This window comes from Aquarana catesbeiana, linkage group LG09 (assembly GCF_042186555.1).
Source record: "Aquarana catesbeiana isolate 2022-GZ linkage group LG09, ASM4218655v1, whole genome shotgun sequence".
NCBI classification, from domain to species: Eukaryota; Metazoa; Chordata; class Amphibia; order Anura; family Ranidae; genus Aquarana; species Aquarana catesbeiana.
In genome coordinates, this window is record NC_133332.1 from 16,020,529 (window position 1) to 16,043,420 (window position 22,892).

Below are 22,892 nucleotides of genomic sequence, written 5' to 3' on the forward strand. Positions count from 1 at the left end.
ACTGCTGGGGACGCCAGTATAGATCTGATCAGATCAGATATTGATCCGTTCAGATACTATACCACTAAGGGAGGTGTACGGTGCGTGCGTGGGTGTTAGCGGTACTGGCGCTAATCTGACGATGCCTGGGGCTGGTGCTTGCCAGTTCACCAAAATGCTACCAAAAAAACTGTTAGCGATCGCAGGGATCAGGCCTGACTCTGTGAACGCTGCAGTTATGCGTTTAGTGTTTTGTAAGTGACAGTGATCGATCGATACTGCACTTGGGTGGGCTGGGCTGGGTGGAGGGGCAAAACACAGGTGCTAGCAGGTATCTGGGCTGATCCCGCTAACACTGCATTTTTGGGAACCCTAAACTGCTGGGGACGCTAGTATAGATCTGATCGGATCAGATATTGATCCGTTCAGATACTATACCACTAAGGGAGGCGTATGCTGCGTGCGTGGGTGTTAGCGTTACTGGCGCTAATCTGACGCTGCCTGGGGCGACGCATATCACCGCCGGGTGATCAGGGGGCTAAACCTTTACTCGGTAATAAACGGCGGGACCCCCCACCCGCGGGCAGGCAAGGACGTACCTGTAAGCCCTTTTGCCTGCCCGTGCCGCTCTGTGGACGTACATCGTCGTGCGGCGGTCGGCAACTGGTTAATGCAACTTAAAAGTTGAAACTAATATATGAGAGAGTTCAAGCCGTGATTTGTCATAATTGTGATGATTATGGCTCACAGCTCATGAAAACCCCAAATCCACAATCTCAGAAAATTAGAATATTGTGAAAAGGTGCAATATTCTAGACTCAAAGTGTCCCACTCTAATCAGCTAACTAAGCCCTAACACCTGCAAAGGGTTCCTTTAAATGGTCTCTCAGTCTGGTTCAGTAGGAATCACAATCATGGGAAAGACGGCTGACCTGACAGTTGTGCAGAAAACCATCATTGACACCCTTCATAAGGATGGAAAGCCTCAAAAAGGTAATTGCAAAAGTAGTTTGGATGTTCCCAAAGTGCTGTATCAAAGCACAATAATAGAAATGTATGTGGAAGGGAAAAGTGTGGAAGAAAAAGGTGCACAAGCAGCAGGGATGACCGCAGCCTGGAGAGGATTGTCAGGAAAAGGCCATTTAAAAATGTTTGGGATTTTCACAAGGAGTGGACTGAGGCTGGAGTCAGAGCATCAAGAGCCACCACACACAGACAGATCCTGGACATGGGCTTCAAATGTCGTATTCCTCTTGTCAAGCCACTCCTGAACAACAAACCACGTCAGAAGCGTCTTACCTGGGCTAAAGAAAAACAGACCTGGTCTGTTGCTCGGTGGTCCAAAGTCCTCTTTTCTGATAACAAATTTTGCATCTCATTTGGAAACCAAGGACCCAGAGTATGGAGGAAGAATGGAGAGGCACACACTGCAAGATGCTTGAAGTCCAGTGTGAAGTTTCCAGTCTGTGTTGATTTGGGGAGCCGTGTCATCTGCTGGTGTTGGTCCCCTGTACTTCATTAAGTCCAGGGTCAACGCAGCCGTCTACCAGGAGATTTTGGAGCACTTCATGCTTCCCTCCGCAGACGAGCTCTATGGGGATGCTGACTTCATTTTACAGCAGGACTTGGCACCTGCCCACACTGCCAAAAGCACCAAAACCTGGTTCAATGACCGTGGGATTACTGTGCTTGATTGGCCAGTAAACTCGCCTGACCTGAACCCCATAGAGAATCTATGGGGCATTGCCAAGAGAAAGATGAGACACGAGACCGAACAATGCAGAAGAGCTGAAGGCCACTATTGAAGCCTCCTGGTCTTCCATAACACCTCAGCAGTACCACAGGCTGATAGCTCCCATGCCACGCCGCATTGAGCCAGTAATTGCTGAAAAAGGGGCCCAAAGCAAGTACTGAGTACATATGCATGCTTATACTTTTCAGAGGTCCGATATCGTTCTATGTACAATCCTTGTTTTATTGATTGCATGTAATATTCTAATTTTCTGAGATTGTGGATTTGGGGTTTTCGTGAGCTGTAAGCCATAATCATCACAATTATGACAAATCACGGCTTGAACTATCTTGCTTTGCATGTAATGAGTCTCTCTCATATATTACTTTCACCTTTTACGTTGCATTAGTGAAATAAATGAACTTTTGCACGATATTCTAACTCTGAGCATCTCCTGTAAATCTGGTTGGTTTCTATGGACAACAGTCTCCTCCCACCACCCCTCTGGGAACTCCAGGCAACACACCGATTGAAGAACCACTATAAATGTGTTTTTGCTCCTGCCTGTGTCCCCATCGGAAACATTTCCTCTCACTTCCTGTCAATTCAACCCTTTCCCTGCTCTGTCCATAAAGGTTTGGCTAAATAAAGTTGGCTTTTGCCAGTCTATGTAATCTGGTGAGATTTGCGGTGTCACCTCCAAACCCTACACTTCCCACCCACAGCCAAGCATCTAGAAATGGCTCTGCCCTGCTCCTGCACGAGTGAGATACATTAACCAAAATCTGCACAAAACTCCTCCGATATAATGACAGCACAGCAGACAGATCAGGTGAGTAGAACAGAAGGTTTATTACACAGAATAGCAGATGATTGGTGGAGCAGTTTTGGATACAAATATGATAAATAAATAAGATTCTGAGATTCTGAAGAGTCTGGCTGCTGGCCTCCCGGGTCTTGTATCGGTGACACGATTGGCTGGTTGGTGGTCCCCAGGCCTCCTATCAGGGAGGCGATTGGCTGCTTCTTTAGCCCCACGTCTTGCATCAGGGAGGTGATTGGCTGGTTAGTGGCACCCGCATCTTGTACCAGGAAAGCGACTGACTGACCGTTTGCCTCCGGATCTTAATTGGCTGAAATCTCATCCTCAATTGTCCTTTTGTTTACATAAATCCTTTGCTGATCAGGAATTTCCACCACCGGCCACGAGCCTAGCTGAGAGATGGAGAGGAAAGAGTTACCAGGAATGTCCAGGAGAAGGAAATCCCTCCCACATATTACATGTGCCATATATTTTAAATCCAACCCTATTGTATTTTTTTCAGTTCGGGGGGGGGGGGGGGGGGGGGGGGGGGTTGGGGTGTGAAGAGTTAAATTCAGATCAGGTCCTGTCTGTGACCCTCCCCGGGGAGATTTCCCCTCACTTCCTGTCCCTATGACACCTGTTTTGTCACCAGGATAAGAAGTTTAAATTCCTCCTGTCCTGATAGGAAGTCAAGGGAAATCTCCCCAAGGAGAACACAGAGACTCAACTTAGCAAATAAAAGGGCCACACAATAGTTTTAAAAAATTTGGTAAATTTGTTAGCTGTGGCACCATACGGTTTGTTGCGACATGTTTTCGGAAAAGGGACTTCTTTCCTGCATTTCTCGGGGGTAGGGCAACCCACTAAAATTAATGGGCTGCCTTACACGTGACTCGTGGAAGCACGCCGTCGCACGCGCTTGGTCACACTTCTAGGTGTGAACCAAGTCTAACCATAGCATGCTATGGACCCGCACTGGTCGTGGTGAACAGACATTAGCATGTCAGCAATATTTTAACAGTGACTCCTGTGCACCATGCGATCACCGCTATTAGCCAGCAACTTATCACTGAAAACCGGACCTGCAATCCGGCCCAGAAACAGATCACTGCAATCCGGCCCAGAAACAGATCACTGCAAACCGGCCCAGAAACAGATCACTGCAAACCGGCCAGCAATTCATCAGTACAGCAGAGATCTTCTTCAGGTCTTAGGGCTGTATTGGAGACAGATGGGTCAGCATGAGAGCCAGGGAACTAGCATTACAATGAAGGAGTCTGATCAGTGAAGGAGGATAGACTGAAGAAATGCTTCCTCCTGCCTGCAGAAGACTGATGACATCTCAGCATAGGCAAAGGCACTGACTGGAGATCAAGGATAGCTTTTTCATGATAAAATATGGAGGGTGGGGGGTGTCACCAGCACAGGAGGCGAGGGGGCGGGGGTGTCACCAGGACAGGAGGCGAGAGGGCGGGGGTGTCACCAGGACAGGAGGCGAGAGGGCGGGGGTGTCACCAGGACAGGAGGCGAGAGGGCGGGGGTGTCACCAGGACAGGAGGCGAGAGGGCGGGGGTGTCACCAGGACAGGAGGCGAGAGGGCGGGGGTGTCACCAGGACAGGAAGTGATGTAGCAGCATTGCCCGAACCATCTACAACACAGTGGGACAGGAGAGCCCGTTATATCATTACATTGTCAAACAGCGTAAAAGGTGGAGCTCCTCCCAGCAGCCCCACCCACATCTCACCTGGTGGTTTCTTTACTCGATTCCAACCTGAACCAATCATGGCCCCCCTTCTTGTTCTTCTCCACATACTGTGGGGGCAAAACAGGACACCAATTACAAATATATACAGCCAATCACATAGAAGGAAAAGAGCAGGTCAGTCTGTGTGGAGGAGGACCTTTAAGGTGGACCTGTCCTAATTTCTAGGGCAAGAAGCGAGAGGGTGGGGGGGGGGGGTGTCACCAGTCCAGGAAGTGAGAGGGCGAGGGTGTCACAAGGACAGGAAGAGAGTGGGGGGTGGTGTCACAAGGACAGGAAGAGAGTGGGAGGGGGTGTCACAAGGACAGGAAGAGAGTGGAGGGGGGGGTGTCACAAGGACAGGAAGAGAGTGGAGGGGGGGGTGTCACAAGGACAGGAAGAGAGTGGAGGGGGGGGTGTCACAAGGACAGGAAGAGAGTGGAGGGGGGGGGTGTCACAAGGACAGGAAGAGAGTGGAGGGGGGGGGGTGTCACAAGGACAGGAAGAGAGTGGAGGGGGGGGGTGTCACAAGGACAGGAAGAGAGTGGAGGGGGGGGTGTCACAAGGACAGGAAGAGAGTGGAGGGGGGGGTGTCACAAGGACAGGAAGAGAGTGGAGGGGGGGGGTGTCACAAGGACAGGAAGAGAGTGGAGGGGGGGGGTGTCACAAGGACAGGAAGAGAGTGGAGGGGGGGGGGTGTCACAAGGACAGGAAGAGAGTGGAGGGGGGGGTGTCACAAGGACAGGAAGAGAGTGGAGGGTGGGGTGTCACAAGGACAGGAAGAGAGTGGAGGGGGGGTGTCACAAGGACAGGAAGAGAGTGGGGGGGGGTGTCACAAGGACAGGAAGAGAGTGGGGGGGGGTGTCACAAGGACAGGAAGAGAGTGGGGGGGGGGGTGTCACAAGGACAGGAAGAGAGTGGGGGGTGTGTCGTCACAAGGACAGGAAGAGAGTGGGGGGTGTGTCGTCACAAGGGCAGGAAGAGAGTGGGGGGTGTGTCGTCACAAGGGCAGGAAGAGAGTGGGGGGTGTGTCGTCACAAGGGCAGGAAGAGAGTGGGGGGTGTGTCGTCACAAGGGCAAGAAGAGAGTGGGGGGTGTGTCACCAGGACAGGAAGCGGGTGGGTGGGGGTGACACCAGGCCAGGAAGTGATGTAGCAGCATTGCCCGAACCATGTACAAAACAGCGGGAGAGGAGAGCCCGTTATATCATTACACTGTCAAACATTGTAGAAGGCGGAGCTCCTGCCAGCAGCCCCACCCACATCTCACCTGGTGGTTTCTTTATTCGATTCCAACCTGAACCAGAGAGTGGAGGTGTCAGCAGGGCAGGAAGCGAGTGGGGGTGTCAGCAGGGCAGGAAGCGAGTGGGGGTGTCAGCAGGGCAGGAAGCGAGTGGGGGTGTCAGCAGGGCAGGAAGCGAGTGGGGGTGTCAGCAGGGCAGGAAGCGAGTGGGGGTGTCACCAGGGCAGGAAGCGAGTGGGGGTGTCACCAGGGCAGGAAGCGAGTGGGGGTGTCACCAGGGCAGGAAGCGAGTGGGGGTGTCACCAGGACAGGAAGCGGGTGGGGGTGTCACCAGGACAGGAAGCGAGTGGGGGTGTCACCAGGACAGGAAGCGAGTGGGGGTGTCACCAGGACAGGAAGCGAGTGGGGGTGTCACCAGGACAGGAAGCGAGTGGGGGTGTCACCAGGACAGGAAGCGAGTGGGGGTGTCACCAGGACAGGAAGCGAGTGGGGGTGTCACCAGACAAGGAAGCGAGTGGGGGTGTCACCAGACAAGGAAGCGAGTGGGGGTGTCACCAGGACAGGAAGCGGGTGAGGGTGTCACCAGGACAGGAAGCTAGAGGGAGGGGGGGTGTCACCAGGACAGGAAGTGGGAAGGGGGGGGTCACCAGGACAGGAAGAGGGTGAGGGTGTCACCAGGACAGGAAGCGAGACGGTGGGGGTGTCACCAGGACAGGAAGAGGGCGAGGGTGTCACCAGGACAGGAAGAGGGCGAGGGTGTCGCCAGGACAGGAAGAGAGGGGGGGTGTCGCCAGGACAGGAAGCGAGAGGGTGGGGGTGTCGCCAGGACAGGAAGCGAGAGGGTGGGGGTGTCGCCAGGACAGGAAGCGAGAGGGTGGGGGTGTCGCCAGGACAGGAAGCGAGAGGGTGGGGGTGTCGCCAGGACAGGAAGCGAGAGGGTGGGGGTGTCGCCAGGACAGGAAGCGAGAGGGTGGGGGTGTCGCCAGGACAGGAAGCGAGAGGGTGGGGGTGTCACCAGGACAGGAAGCGAGAGGGTGGGGGTGTCACCAGGACAGGAAGCGAGAGGGTGTCACCAGGACAGGAAGCGAGAGGGTGTCACCAGGACAGGAAGCGAGAGGGTGTCACCAGGACAGGAAGCGAGAGGGTGGGGGTGTCACCAGGCCAGGAAGTGATGTAGCAGCATTGCGCGAACCATGTACAAAACAGCGGGAGAGGAGAGCCTGTTATATCAATACACTGTCAAACATCGTAGAAGGCAGAGCTCCTGCCAGCAGCCCCACCCACATCTCACCTGGTGGTTTCTTTATTCAATTCCAACCTGAACCAGAGAGTGGGGGTGTCACCAGGACAGGAAGCGGGTGGGGGTGTCACCAGGACAGGAAGCTAGAGGGCGGGGGTGTCACCAGGACAGGAAGTGATGTAGCAGCATTACCCAAACCATCTACAACACAGCAGGAGAGGAGAGCCCGTTATATCATTACATTGTCAAACATCATAGAAGGCGGAGCTCCTGCCAGCAGCCCCACCCACATCTCACCTGGTGGTTTCTTTACTCGATTCCAACCTGAACCAATCATTGTCCGCCTTCTTATTCTTCTCCACATACTGCGGGGGCAAAACAGGACACCAATTACAAATATATACAGCCAATCACATAGAAGGAAAAGAGCAGGTCAGTCTGTGTGGAGGAGGAGCTTTAAGGTGGACCTGTCCCAATTTCTAGGGCAAGAAGTGAGAGGTTGGGGGGGTTTTACCAGGACAGGAAGAGAGCGGGGGCGTCACCAGGACAGGAAGCGAGAGAGGGTGGGGGCGTCACCAGGACAGGAAGCGAGAGAGGGTGGGGGCGTCACCAGGACAGGAAGCGAGAGAGGGTGGGGGCGTCACCAGGACAGGAAGCGAGAGAGGGTGGGGGAGTCACCAGGACAGGAAGCGAGAGAGGGTGGGGGCGTCACCAGGACAGGAAGCGAGAGGGTGGGGGCGTCACCAGGACAGGAAGCGGGCGTCACCAGGACAGGGAGCGAGAGAGGGTGGGGGCGTCACCAGGACAGGAAGCGAGAGGGTGGGGGCGTCACCAGGACAGGAAGCGGGCGTCACCAGGACAGGGAGCGAGAGAGGGTGGGGGCGTCACCAGGACAGGAAGCGAGAGAGGGTGGGGGCGTCACCAGGACAGGAAGCGGGCGTCACCAGGACAGGGAGCGGGCGTCACCAGGACAGGGAGCGGGCGTCACAAGGACAGGGAGCTAGAGGGAGGGGGGGTGTCACCAGGACAGGAAGTGATGTAGCAGCATTACCCAAACCATCTACAACACAGCGGGAGAGAAGAGCCCGTTATATCATTACACTGTCAAACAACATAGAAGGTGGAGCTCCTGCCAGCAGCCCCACCCACATCTCACCTGGTGGTTTCTTTATTTGATTCCAACCTGAACCAATCATGGCCCCCCTTCTTGTTCTTCTCCACATACTGCGGGGGCAAAACAGGACACCAATTACAAATATATACAGCCAATCACATAGAAGGAAAAGAGCAGGTCAGTCTGTGTGGAGGAGGAGCTTTAAGGTGGACCTGTCCCAATTTCTAGGGCAAGAAGTGAGAGGGCGGGGGTGTCACCGGGACAGGAGGCGAGAGGGCGAGGGTGTCACCGGGACAGGAGGCGAGAGGGCGGGGGTGTCACCGGGACAGGAAGCGAGAGGGCGGGGGTGTCACCGGGACAGGAAGCGAGAGGGCGGGGGTGTCACCGGGACAGGAAGCGAGAGGGCGGGGGTGTCACCGGGACAGGAAGCGAGAGGGCGGGGGTGTCACCGGGACAGGAAGCGAGAGGGCGGGGGTGTCACCGGGACAGGCAGCGAGAGGGCGGGGGTGTCACCGGGACAGGAAGCGAGAGGGCGGGGTTGTCACCGGGACAGGAAGTGATGTAGCCATTGCCCGAACCATCTACAACACAGCGGGAGAGGAGAGCCCGTTTTATCCTTACACCATCAAACAGTGTAGGAGGCGGAGCTCCTGCCAGCAGCCCCACCCACATCTCACCTGGTGGTTTCTTTATTTGATTCCAACCTGAACCAATCATGGCCCCCCTTCTTGTTCTTCTCCACATACTGCGGGGGCAAAACAGGACACCAATTACAAATATATACAGCCAATCACATAGAAGGAAAAGAGCAGGTCAGTCTGTGTGGAGGAGGAGCTTTAAGGTGGACCTGTCCCAATTTCTAGGGCAAGAAGTGAGAGGGTGGGGGTGTCACCAGGACAGGAAGTGGGAAGGGGGGGTCACCGGGACAGGAAGCCAGAGGGCGGGGGTGTCACCGGGACCGGAAGCGAGAGGGCGGGGGTGTCACCAGGACAGGAGGCGAGAGGGCGGGGGTGTCACCGGGACAGGAAGTAAAAGGGTGGGGTGTATCTGGAGGTGATGGGGGAGGGGTTTTATCCGTTGTCAGTGATGGGGGAGGGGTCCTCCGGTGCTGACGTTGGTGTGTATAAAGGTCCCGGTTATGTTCTCATACCTCTCTCCACCCTTTGGAGTTCCTCACACGTCACGTCCGCCATATTTTCCCGGTGTCCGGTCTCTCTCCAGTGTGCGGTCTTTCCCCGGAGCTCCTCCCCCTCCCGGTACAGCACCGCTGAGCAGATTATTACCTCTCTCCCCGGACCCGGAAGTGACGTTCGGTCTCGGCCATCTTCGTACACCCCACACTCGTATGCAGTTAGCATTCAGTCAGAAGACGGCGAGCGGACATCTTTATACACCCACCGAAGTCTTATATTTCACATTATTTTTACAAATAATCTGATTTTATATAGTGATATACAGAATTTAGATATCTGTGACATTGTTTTGATTTTAATTGTTAAAAGCAGCGGTGTTCTGTCAGATCAGGTTTGGCACTGCTGATAAAAAATATCTTCAAAACAATGTCACGGATTTCTAAGTCCTGTATATCACTATATAAGATCAGATTATATGTAATAAAAATTGTGAAATGTAAGACATCGGTGGGTGTACAAATATGTCCGCTTGCCTCCTTTTGACTATAGGCTTACTGGGGCCGAGTGCGGGGTGTACCAAGATGGCCGCGACCAACTTCACTTCCGCTACGGATTATTTCGGTCACTATGGAGACGGAGTACAGTTGCACGGCTCATTGCGGGGATGCTGGGTGTTGTAGTCCGCCCTCCGCTCTGTGCTTGGCGAGGGGCCCTCAGGCTTTATTCTGGGGGGAGGGGGGAGATCTGTATGGACTTGTCATGGTGGTCCTCATCCCTGGACATTCCTGTGTTTATATTCTGTACCCCTCTGAGGAGATTTCACCTCACTTCCTGTCCTGGGGACACCTCCTGAGGAGAAGACATCTCCATCCATACAGAACAAGACCAATACTATAGAACAGGCCGAGGTCTCCACCAGAGTCCATTATTATGAGGGTCTCTATCAGGTTCTATTATTATGAGGGTCTCTATCAGGTTCTATTATTATGAGGGTCTCTATCAGGTTCTATTAGTATGAGGGTCTCTATCAGGTTCTATTAGTATGAGGGTCTCTATCGGGTTCTATTATTATGAGGGTCTCTATCAGGTTCTATTATTATGGGGGTCTCTATCAGGTTCTATTATTATGGGGGTCTCTATCGGGTTCTATTATTATGAGGGTCTCTATCAGGTTCTATTATTATGGGGGTCTCTATTGGGTTTTATTATTATGGGGGTCTCTATCAGGTTCTATTATTATGGGGGTCTCTATCGGGTTCTATTATTATGGGGGTCTCTATCAGGTTCTATTATTATGAGGGTCTCTATCAGGTTCTATTATTATGGGGGTCTCTATCAGGTTCTATTATTATGAGGGTCTCTATCGGGTTCTATTATTATGGGGTCTCTATCAGGTTCTATTATTATGAGGGTCTCTATCAGGTTCTATTATTATGAGGGTCTCTATCGGGTTCTATTATTATGGGGGTCTCTATATGTTCTATTATTATGGGGGTCTCTATATGTTCTATTATTATGGGGGTCTCTATCGGGTTCTATTATTATGGGGGTCTCTATCGGGTTCTATTATTATAGGGGTCTCTATTGGGTTCTATTATTATGGGGGTCTCTATCAGGTTCTATTATTATGGGGGTCTCTATCGGGTTCTATTATTATGGGGGTCTCTATCGGGTTCTATTATTATTGGGGTCGCTATCGGGTTCTATTATTATGAGGGTCTCTATCAGGATCTATTATTATGAGGGTCTCTATCAGGTTCTATTATTATGGGGGTCTCTATCAGGTTCTATTATTATGAGGGTCTCTATCAGGTTCTATTATTATGGGGGTCTCTATCAGGTTCTATTATTATGAGGGTCTCTATCAGGTTCTATTATTATGGGGGTCTCTATCAGGTTCTATTATTATGAGGGTCGCTATCGGGTTCTATTATTATGAGGGTCTCTATCAGGATCTATTATTATGAGGGTCTCTATCAGGTTCTATTATTATGAGGGTCTCTATCAGGTTCTATTATTATGGGGGTCTCTATCAGGTTCTATTATTATGAGGGTCTCTATCAGGTTCTATTATTATGGGGGTCTCTATCAGGTTCTATTATTATGAGGGTCGCTATCGGGTTCTATTATTATGAGGGTCTCTATCAGGATCTATTATTATGAGGGTCTCTATCAGGTTCTATTATTATGGGGGTCTCTATCGGGTTCTATTATTATGAGGGTCTCTATCGGGTTCTATTATTATGAGGGTCTCTATCAGGATCTATTATTATGAGGGTCTCTATCAGGTTCTATTATTATGAGGGTCTCTATCAGGTTCTATTATTATGAGGGTCTCTATCGGGTTCTATTATTATGAGGGTCTCTATCAGTTGTGAAGCTGACTGGGTGGATCCATGGTGTGTCGGTTGTTCTTTCCCATGGTGCCCCTTCTATGGGAGGTTCTCACACATCGCAGGAACACATTTATGTCTCGCAGTGCCAGTCGCTGTCAGTGGCAGCCCAATGAGGGATCACACCCGCCGTGTTCTGCGTCACTGGAAATTGCTCATGTCTGATTTTCCGTCTCTAGTGCTGCGTTGCCAACATAACACATCGCCATCCATCGTCTTGGTGTGAGTGCCGCCTCAGTCCTGTCCTATGATTACTGTTCACCAGATTCCACCAATCAGTAGCTGATGATTGATGGAGGTGATCCATCCAGGACACCATGGCTCCGGTGAGGACCGCTCTCAGCAAGAACTGAGCACCCCATAAATAGGTCACCCAGTTTTGAAGATCCACGTATAAGAAGTCTAATCGAGGCGCCGGACCAAAGGTCCAAGAGCCCCAAATCTTTTCACGTTATTGTTCACCCATAACAAGACAAGATGGACGGCCAATGCGTTTCGAGGGCTAAACGTTTTCCTCCTTCAGGGCTCAGATCTCATATGTAGCTTGGACATCACTGAGCATCAGCTGGGTGCTCCGGGGCCACAACTGCCTGACACAAATCATCATTGTTTTGCTAGAAAATTACTTAGAAACATTATGTGTATTTTTTTTTTAAAGCAGAGGCCCTAGAGAATAAAATGGTGGGCGTTGCAATTTTTTTATGTTATGTTGCATCGATATTTAATGAAAAAAAAAAAACTATATATACCAGTTTTTTGGTAAAATATAAAAGAGGATGTTATGCCGAATAAATAGATACCTAACATGTCGCACTTTAAAATTGCGCATGTTCGTCGAATGACTTCAAAGATGCTACTTAGAAATCTCTATAGGCGCAACCTAGAACATTTTTACAGGTTTCCAGTTTGGAGTTACAGAGGAGGTCTATCACTAGAATTATTGCTCTCACTATTATTCGCAGTGATACCTCACATGTGGTGCGAACACCGGCCTACGTATGCGTTCACTTCTGCGCGTGAGCACGGGGGGATGGGGGCACCTTACTTTTTTTCTTTCTTTTTTTTTTTTTCCATTGTCCCTTTATTTATTTATTTTTTATTTTTTGACCACTTTATTTTCTTTCACAAGAAATGTAAATATCCATTGTAATAGAAATAAGGCATGACTGGTCCTCTTTATGGAGACATCTGGGGTCTATAAGACCCCCACATCTCTCCTCTACCCTGGAAAGTATCAGATCAAAGAAAAAAAAATACATTGATCTCTGCTTTCCAGAAAAAAAATAAATGTCAGTGTTTACATCTGCCAAAACCGGAAGTGACATCACGGCGTCCCTTCTGGCCTCCCAGGAGCATAGAGATGGCTGGGGACCATTTGGTCCAATGCCAGCTCTATGGTAATCCAATGGCACTGCCGTATCGGAATCCAAGCTCCCCAATTTCAAAGGATAGTTTCCGGCAGGAGGGGACATTCCCCCCCCCGCTTCCCGTAAAAGCAATCCATCGGCTAATTAGCTACTAGGATGGCTTTTACAACACAGAGTCGCTGGGTGAAAAATAAAGACAGCGGGATAATACCTGTAGCTGCACCCATCATCCCGATATAACCAGTGAAAGTCCAGGACGTCTGCCTGTCGGGAGGAGGTTAAAGAGGAACTCCTCCCTCATTACAAATACACTATATTACCAAAAGTATTGGGACGCCTGCCTTTACACATACATGAACTTTAATGACCTCCCAGTCTTCGTCCGTAGGGTTCAATATTGAGTTGGTCCACCCTTTGCAGCTATAACAGCTTCAACTCTTCTGGGAAGGCCGTCCACAAGGTTTAGGAGTGTGTCTATGGGAATGTTTGACCATTCTTCCAGAAGAGCATTTGTGAGGTCAGGCACTGATGTTGGACGAGAAGGCCTGGCTCGCAGTCTCCGCTCTAATTCATCCCAAATGTGGTATATCGGGTTGACGTCAGGACTCTGTGCAACTACAAAGGGTGGGCCAACTCAATATTGAACCCTACGGACTAAGACTGGGATGTCATTAAAGTTCATGTGTGTGTAAAGGCAGGCGTCACAATACTTTTGGTAATATAGTGTAAGATAACAAAAGGCCTGTGTAGAAGTGATTAGTAATTGTTTGTTTTTCTTTTCCTCTTCAGTCGTGTCACAGCGGCCATTTTTACTTCTGGAACATGTGACAGGAAGTTCCCAGGATACATCCATGATCCCGGGGTGACAACACTCGAAATTCCAGTAATTGTAAGTAAAAGGAAACAATGTATCATATCAGTATGTGGCGCTGTATGGGGGGAAAAGTCCACCCTAATGCTGGGTTTACACTGATGTGGGAAACGCAGAGGAATCATTGCATTTTCCGCATAGCAATCGCACTCTGTTCATGGCATCTGCTGCGGGTGGCAATTAAAACTTAACGACGCCCCAAAAGCAGGTCGCAGAAAGCGGTGCGTTTGCTAAAATCGGATTGCTTGGATACGAACTCCCATGCGACCCGATTCCAATGCTGCAAAAAAAAAAAGGGTGCCAGCGCCTTTTTCGTACTGATGCAGTGCGATTTTAGCCATATGAAATGATGGGCTCCAATCGCACTGCACATAATCATTTGTGATTGGCACAGGAATGCGGTGCGATTCCTGTGTGAATTACATATGATGTAATGAACCCAACCTAAAGCCGTACTAAACCCAGCCCTCAAATTTTCTACTTGCATTTTGCGAGTGGAAAATGAGGGCTGTCAAGGAGCTGGGCTGCCTAGGAGCAGGGGTGCGAGCACCGCCGACAGGCGGGGATGAATGGGATCTGTTCTCCCAGAGGAAGAGAGCGTGGAGGAAGAGAGGGGGCGGCCGGATCATCATAGCGGAAGACGTGTGGAGGAAGAGGAGAGCCGGCTTGATCACAGAGCGGGGTTTGCCCGATGTAACATTAGAATTGCATTCCACGCCGTCACACAGAGCCCCGCCCTCCTGACCCCTCACCTGTGACAGACAGAACGCGCCCTGGCATTGGACCGGCGTTCTGTCTGTCAGAGGTGAGGGGTCAGGAGGGCGGGGCTCTGTGTGACGGCGCGCGGACTGCAATTCTAATGTAAGCTGTTACATCGGACAAACCCCGCTCTGTGATCAAGCCGGTGTCTTGTCGAATACAGTCCCCTATCATATAGTGTCCGCCTTGTACTGCGCAGGCGCAGTATGGTGCACAAATGAGACGCCGAAAGTCTCCGAAGTTAAACAGCTGATCATCAGCTGTACACGGCGCCTGCGCTTTTATTCTCACCCTATGTCCAGGTTCATTCCCTACTATCCAAGTGGACATAGAGTTAGAATAAATAATTGCCGAGCGCAGCGAGGCCGTGCCCGAAGCGTGGCGAGTGAAGCAAGCCCGCGAGGGGCCCTCTTACAAAGCCATCGCCCAAGCGCCGTGTACAGCTGATGGTCAGATGATCAACTTCGGACACTTTCGGCATCTCCTTCTGCTCCGTACTGCGCAAGCGCTGCGCCTGCGCAGTACGGGCGGACACTATGCGATAGGAGGACAGTTCTAGTCAGAACACCGGCTCTCCTTTTCCTCAACGCTCTCTTCCGCTATGATGATCCGGCCGCCCCTCTGCACGGCTGAGGCTGCAATGATGGACACGGGTGAGGCTGCAATGATGGACACAGGTGAGGCTGCAATGATGGACACAGGTGAGGCTGCAATGATGGACACAGGTGAGGCTGCAATGATGGACACGGGTGAGGCTGCAATGATGGACACGGGTGAGGCTGCAATGATGGACACAGGAGAGGCTGCAATGATGGACACGGGTGAGGCTGCAATGATGGACACAGGAGAGGCTGCAATGATGGACACGGGTGAGGCTGCAATGATGGACACGGGTGAGGCTGCAATGATGGACACGGGTGAGGCTGCAATGATGGACACGGGTGAGGCTGCAATGGTGGACACGGGTGAGGCTGCAATGGTGGACACGGGTGAGGCTGCAATGATGGACACGGGTGAGGCTGCAATGATGGACACGGGTGAGGCTGCAATGATGGACACGGGTGAGGCTGCAATGATGGACACGGGTGAGGCTGCAATGATGGACACGGGTGAGGCTGCAATGGTGGACACAGGTGAGGCTGCAATGATGGACACGGGTGAGGCTGCAATGATGGACACGGGTGAGGCTGCAATGATGGACACAGGTGAGGCTGCAATGATGGACACGGGTGAGGCTGCAATGATGGACATGGGTGAGGCTGCAATGATGGACACGGGTGAGACTTCATGGTTAACCACTTGCTTACTGGGCACTTAAACCCCCCCTCCTGCCCAGACCAATTTTCAGCTTTTAGCGCTGATGCACTTTGAATGACAATTGCACGGTCATACAACACTGTTTGTATTTGTATTTGTATCATTTTTTCCCACAAATAGAGCTTTCTTTTGGTGGTATTTAATCACAGCTGGGATTTTTATTTTTTGTTTAAACAAACAAAAAAAGATGGAAAATTTTGAAAAAAAAACAATCATGTTTCATAGTTTGTTATAAAATTTTCCAAACAGGTAATTTTTCTCCTTCATTGATAGGCACAGATAAGGCGGCACTGATGGGGACAGATAAGGCGGTACTGATGGGGACAGATAAGGGGGCACTGATGGGTGGCACGGATGGGTGGCACTGATGGGCACTGATAGATACCACTGATGGGGGGCACTGATGGACAGCACTGAGGGGCACTTATGGGCACTGGTAGGTGTAACGATATCACGTATGGGACATGAAAAGCTGTAGCTAGCTGCCATCTTGTGTGGAAGTAGCCATGACAGTTTTGAGAACCATGTAACCTCACAGAGAACTCTGAACTCCGTCTTCCCCACCTTAGGAATTCAAAGCTTTTTAAGTTCAACAGAAAAGGTTATCTCAACAGAGAAAACAGTTCAGGCCTGTCGTAAAACTGTCACCCTCCCCATTCAGAGACCAAACAGGCCTAGGTCGTAAAGTCTTCTGAATACACCTCATAAGAATAAGTATGAAATTTCAGCATGTTTCATAACTTCTGACTTAGTAATAGCACAGACATAATCTGGACATATTTAGCTTCCTCAGATAATAGGGAACGTTTCAAGTCCAGACACCCCTATGTCAGGTCATATGGGAAACCCCTGGGACCACTTATTCCTCCAAAGCAGGCTATACGTTATAGATATGGCATGTTTAGACTTGTTTTGAAGGAAATCTCAAGTTGAATAATAATATGGATATTTGGAGTCTGTAAACCCTACAGATGCAGATATATGAACATGTATTACAAAATGTACCTGGGACGTGGTCATGAGTGTAGACACCTCCCAGCAACCAACCCCTACACCAGCTGACCAGATGATTGGTTACTGGTCGCTGTCAACACCCCTTTTGATTTGACAGAAAAGAGGAGATGCCAAGACAATGGTCAGTTCTCCTTTTACCATCCAAGAAGTAACATCTGCCAAGTCGAGAACCGATTACCTAGCTCATCGATCGAACTCTGATCAACCCTCGGACATTAATTGCAAGTATTCTCTCTTCCCAATTCTACCTTATTGCTTTGTGGCTGTATATTGTCTTTATATTTTGAAACATCTTTCTTCTGTAAATATTTTATTTGCATCAACCTTGACCTTTTCATAATAAACCCTTATGTTGAAAAGTGTTAACCTTGTCTCTAAAGCTCTTAATGCAAGCTATAAACGAACCTGCCTCTTGAAGGGCGCTACTGTTGTAGAGTAAGACTCTGAGCAGATCTGTCTGTAGTGGCAGTGTGTGTGTCAGACGCTTATTCTAAAATTATAATTGGTATTGCAAAATTACGAGTTTCCCCCGGCTCGGTCTTTTAACGGGGGTGGTGGCAGTTAAAGGGTTAATTGTGTAATTAGCCCAGTGACAATCACTCTCAGGCTGCTCGCACCTAGATTGTGGTCCCGCAAGCTGGAAAATCTTTGTGCTGGGCGCAGCTGAGAGTGGCATTGTTACGTAAGTGACAGCGTGGTGTGAGGTTGGCCGGTCCTTTGTCGCGAGTTAGCGAGGAGGGCAGGGATCTGACACCCGCGTTCGTCACATATTGGCTGGCAGCGTAGCGGGATAGTTTCGCATTAAGAGCATTCAGTGCATTGTTAGGAATTAGCTCTGCACTGAAGGATTGTAACCTTTGTGGAAACAGTCCTTAGAGACAAGCTGGTGCATATTTTTTATTTCGATTTTTTCAAGAGAGACATACAGCAACAGCTCCTTCCTACACCTTCTTCCTATCTCTTCTTTCTGTTCTATCTCTTCTGCTTGCAAAATGTCTGGGTTATCAGCATATAAAAAGATGAGCAAGAATGAACTGATTGTTGAGTGCGCAGAAAGAGGAATTGATGTCGGTGGCAAAAATCGTGAAGGCTTGATACATGCCTTACAGGAGTTTGATATCCGTGCACACCAGAACCTGGGGGAAACTGGACCAGAAAGGGTTTCCGCTACTCCAGAGCCCAGTGGTTCAGAGGCGGCCTCACCAGATGGGCAAGCAGAGACTGACACTGGAATACCACGGATTGTTACCTCCAAGCCACCACAAGAGCAGGCTAGCATCAGATTGCCTGAAAACATCATAGACTCTCTTCAAATGCAAGAAACTCTACAAAACCTCAGGGAGACGGATCCTGTGGTGTACCTGCAGTTTCTGGAACGCCAGGCTGAGCGAGAAGAGCGCAGGGCTGAGCGAGAGGCGGCAGAACGGCAGGCTGAGAGGGAGGCTGATCGTCGGCACGAATTGGAGATGGCTAGGCTCCAGCAGCAGCGACAGGCTCAGAACCTCGGATCCCTAGAGCACAGGGATGCCTCTCTGCCAGTGATCCCAGCAGCCAAATTTCCAGTTATGGAAAAGGACAGTGACATTGACGTGTATCTACTGTCGTTTGAAAAAACATGCCGTCAGTACCATCTGCCCCCAGCACAATGGGCCCGGTACCTGACACCAGGGCTACGAGGCAAGGCCCTGGATGCTTATGTCGAACTGTCAGAAGAACAGTGCGACGATTATGCGGCCCTAAAAGCTGCAATCATCCAAAAGTTTCAGCTAACCCCGGAAGTGTACCGGAAGCGTTTTAGGTCCTTGCAAAAGGGGCCTGGGGACTCATACATGGATGTGGTAGGTCGCTTACGTACCACATTCCGGCAGTGGACTAAAGGCTTGGAAGCCGATTCTTTTGAATCCCACTGCTGCCACCAATATGTGACGAACGCGAGTTAGCGAGGAGGGCAGGGATCTGACACCCGCGTTCGTCACAGTAGGTGACACTGATGGGCACTGATAGGTGGCACTGATGTGCAGCACTGTTGTTGTTACACTGATTGCGGGCACTGATGGGTGGCACTGTGGGCACTGATGGGTGGCACTGTGGGCACTGATGGATGGTGCTGATGGGCACTGGTAGGCGGCACTGCTGCCTATTGCTAGGTGTCACTGGCAGGGGACACAGGTGGGCACTGATGATCGCCGTGATCGGGACTGATGTCCCTCTCACGGCCGCCAGTGATCGTCTTTTTTTTCCTCCTCACGCTGTCAGCGCAAGGAGAAAAAATAGCCGATTACCAGCTCTGTTGACATCACATGATCAGCTGTCATTGGCTGATAGCTGATCATGTGGATCGACCCCTTACTCCGATCTGTGATCAGGCGAGTCTCATAGACTCGCTAATCACAGAGCGCGCCGCGCGCACCCTGCAGGGGGCGCACAGGCCGCTCATGCACGGGATGACGTCAATAGACGTAGTCCCAGCAAAGCAGGTCCGCGCTGTAGCAATCATTCGGCTATAGCGCGGATCTCTAGTGGTTAGCCCTGAACTCTATATGTATCGCACCCCAGATGCCCCTTTGAGGGCAACCATACTACTGATGTGGCGTGAAAATGAAATTGAGTTTGGCACCCCTCCTGTGTTATATCATTAATATTTGATTTTTGTGGAGTATCATTCATGGTCCTATGAATATAATCTTTGACATAACTTTGGGGATAGGGGGGTCGTTGAATCCATAGAGTTGGTTGTAATTTTTTGTTCTATTTATGATACAGATCTACCAAATAACAGTGTAACAAATAATAACAGTAAGTTTTTAGATTTAAAGTCCTTTAGTTTAACAGGCTGTTCTCTTATGCCCAATTTACCTTGGGCCTCCTACTGGGACCCCCCCCCCCCCCCTGGAACCCCACCCAACAAAAATTTAATTTTAAACATAAGCAGAGAGAAAAAAGACGGGGAAACAAAACAAGGTAGGAAAAGGTTAAAGTGATTGTAAAGCCTCGTTTTTCTATTTTTTAAAAATAATAAACATATTATACTTGCCTCCTCTGTGCAGTTGGTTTTGCACAGAGCAGCCCCGATCCTCCTCGATCCTCCTCTTCTCGGGTCCCTCTTTGCTGCTCCTGGCCCCTCCCACCTTTTGAGTGCCCTTCAGCCAGCAGCTTGCTACAGGTTGTCACCCAAGCCAAGTCAGAGCTCCGTGTATCCATTCAGACACTGAGCTCCGCCCCCTCTCTCCCCTAATTGGCTGACTGAGTTTGACAGCTGCGGGAGCCAATGGCGCCGCTGCTCTGTCTCAGCCAATCAGGAGGAATGTACTGGATGGCTGAGGGGATCGTGGAGATCTCTGGGGAGAGAAGGAGCTCAGGTAGGTAATCGGGAGGTGCTGGGGAGGCTGCTACACGCAGAAGGTTTTTTATCTTAATGCATAGAATGCATTAGGATAAAAAACCTTCTGCCTTTACAACTCCTTTATTAAAGTACCCCGGGCATGAATGGGTGGAAACTGTGCATAAACATGAGATTCAGGACTGGGTCTAGGGGGGTGCTGTCGTGGGCTGTGCCCCCCAGGGCTTTAAGAGTGCATCCACTGATCTATGAGGCCCTCTGATAGGACCAGTTGATGTAAGGAGGCACTCTGATGGGTACATTGATGTAAGAGGGGGACCCTGATGGGTACATTGATGTAAGAGGGGGACCCTGATGGGTACATTGATGTAAGAGGGGGACCCTGATGGGTACATTGATGTAAGAGGGGGACCCTGATGGAGACAATGCTTACCTGAACCCCATCTTGATCCAGTGATGTGCACAAGAGCAGTGGCTCTCCTGGCTCTCTTCTGCGTCATTGGCTCAGAGACAGCAGAGGAAGCCATTGTTGTCAATCACGGCAGTGAGAAGGGAGCGGACACATAGAGCCGGCTTTTGAGCGAGCATGCCTGCAGGTGCGATCTGTCAGCGGTGGTGTATACCAGACATTGCCAATGACAGATCACTGTACCGGCCCGCTGCCAGTACCATGTGATCGCTGTGACCAATCACAGCAGATAATATGACAGTAAACAATGGATGGCTTCCTTTCATGCCATCCATTTTGTACAATTGTGTTGCTTGCTGTGATTGGTCACAGTGATCACATGGTACAGGGTTGATCACAGCACATCTGTGCAACGTGATTAGCTGTGGCCAGTCACAGCTCCTCACAACAATACTCACTGAATTAATTGGTTATTCAGTAAAAATGGTTGTTTATACCAATGAAATTCATTGGTAGAAGCAATTTTTATGCGCAAAATAAAAATAATCCTGATCACTTCCCCAGAGTAGTACAGTGTTACTATGGTATACTATGTTACTATGGTAACACTGTATTGCTCTGGTCACAGTGTGTTAAAAAATCATAATCAAAAGAAAAAACATTATATATTACTTTTTTTATTTCCATACTGTCACCAGTCAGTGTCCCCGATCACCGCCACACCAGTTATATGATGAGGCTGTACTGCACTGGTCACAGTATGTAAAAAAAAAAATTGTGAAAAAAAATCATTCATTCATCATTATTTTCCAAATAATTGTAATAAAAAAAAATTACAGCTTCAATAAACTTGCAATGCATCCTACTAAATACCTTGGACTGTCTACTTTCCAAAAAGGGGTTATTTGGGGGAAATTTGTACTGTCCTGACGTTTTCGGGCCTCAGGAATGATCGATTTTCAGATATACATTATATATATCATAGTTTGTGGACTCTATAACTTTCCAACAGACTAAATAATATACACTGATTTGTGTTATTTTCACCAAAGAAATGTAGAATACATTTTATCCTAAATTGATGAGGAAAGGTTATTTATTTGCAAAATGTTATAAGAGAAACGGAGAAAAACACATTTTTGTTTTTTTATTATTTATTTAGCAAAAAGTAAAAAAAAAAAAAAAAAAAAAACAGCGATGATTAAATACCACCAAAAGAAAGCTCTATTTCTGTGAAAAATGTAATATCATTACATGTTGCATGACCGCGCAATTGTCATTCAAAGTGCGACAGCACTGGAAGCTGAAAATGTTCCTGAGCAGGAATGAGGTGAAGGTGCCCCGGTATTGAAGTGGTTAAAAAGGAGCCAAATAAGGATGTGATAATAAATGGCTTTATACGATCAATATCCATAAATAAAATATAATAAAATAATGGATAATGATATAAAATTCAATATCAATGCCAAAATTTCAAGATTTTCTGCCAGGGGAGGGCAAACTTTTGAGCACAACTGTACTCCTGATCCCTGCACTCTGCACATTATATACTCCTTACCTCTGCACTCTATACATTGTATACTGCTGACCTCTGCACTCTATACATTATATACTGCTGACCTCTGCACTCTATACATTATATACTCCTTACCTCTGCACTCTGCATATCCTGTGCTCCTTACCACTGTACTCTGTGCATTATATACTCCTGACCTCTGCACTCTATACATTATATATTCCTGACCTCTGCACTCTATACATTATATATTCCTGACCTCTGCACTCTATACATTATATACTCCTGACCTCTGCACGCTACATAATATACACAATATTCTGTACACTTCTGACCAAGGTGTTAATTGTCTTTATGGTTTCTAATTATTTAATGAAGTTCTCAGGCGGCGTGTCAGTTCTCTGTCTGTATTCTTTGTTCAGAAAAGAAACAAGCACCCCAGGTGGGACTCGAACCCACAATCCCTGACTTAGGATGCCAGTGCCTTATCCATTAGGCCACTGGGGCTTTGCTTGTGTTTTGCTTTTTTTTGTTTGTTTTGGGGGGCGGGGTTTATTATTTTATGAAATGTACAATTAGTATCCAACCAATTTTTATCGGAGATAAATCCATAGAATGAAATTATTTTGGGGCTTTGATGGAAGTCGGTCAGTGTTCTCTTCTGAACCCTAAACCTTCTGATAATTCAGAGGAAGGCAACCCCCCCCCCCCCCCCCCGGTCATATTATCTCCAAAGGGGGAAAAATTCCTTCCTGACCCCATAAGGCGATCGGATAATCCCTGAATCATCAGTCTAGAGTGTCCAGTTCATCTCCCTGTACATTGCTCAGAATGTAGAGACGGGACCCCAACATCAAGGGCCCACAATCCAGAAGGTCATTTAGAAAGAGGTCTGATCTCAAACTCCACCCCTCCAGGG

At 49.3% G+C, this 22,892-nt stretch overlaps 2 long non-coding RNA genes and 1 other non-coding gene across 7 annotated transcripts in view; 1 reads left to right on the forward strand and 2 right to left on the reverse strand.

Annotated features, from left to right (window-relative positions):
- LOC141107420 (uncharacterized) overlaps nucleotides 1-22,892 on the forward strand; it is an 83,304-nt gene that overhangs the window by 50,939 nt on the left and 9,473 nt on the right. For all 3 annotated transcript variants that reach the window (XR_012235902.1, XR_012235901.1, XR_012235900.1), the window contains exon 3: nucleotides 13,537-13,636. This is a non-coding gene — a long non-coding RNA (uncharacterized lncRNA). The remainder of the gene's footprint in view (nucleotides 1-13,536; nucleotides 13,637-22,892) is intronic.
- Nucleotides 2,545-9,272, reverse strand: LOC141107418 (uncharacterized). 3 transcript variants are annotated; one of them, XR_012235898.1, is made up of 6 exons: nucleotides 9,005-9,272; nucleotides 7,038-7,105; nucleotides 6,819-6,941; nucleotides 5,528-5,554; nucleotides 4,262-4,329; nucleotides 2,545-2,926 (listed from the first exon to the last, which is right to left on the reverse strand). It is a non-coding gene; the product is annotated as an uncharacterized lncRNA (long non-coding RNA). The 3 variants fall into 3 exon arrangements; XR_012235896.1 differs by lacking the exons at nucleotides 4,262-4,329; nucleotides 5,528-5,554; nucleotides 6,819-6,941 and adding exons at nucleotides 7,897-7,964; nucleotides 8,532-8,599 and having other exon boundaries at nucleotides 9,005-9,267; XR_012235897.1 differs by lacking the exons at nucleotides 5,528-5,554; nucleotides 6,819-6,941 and having other exon boundaries at nucleotides 9,005-9,258.
- TRNAR-CCU (transfer RNA arginine (anticodon CCU)) lies at nucleotides 22,408-22,480 on the reverse strand. Its single transcript has one exon. It is a non-coding gene; the product is annotated as a tRNA-Arg (tRNA).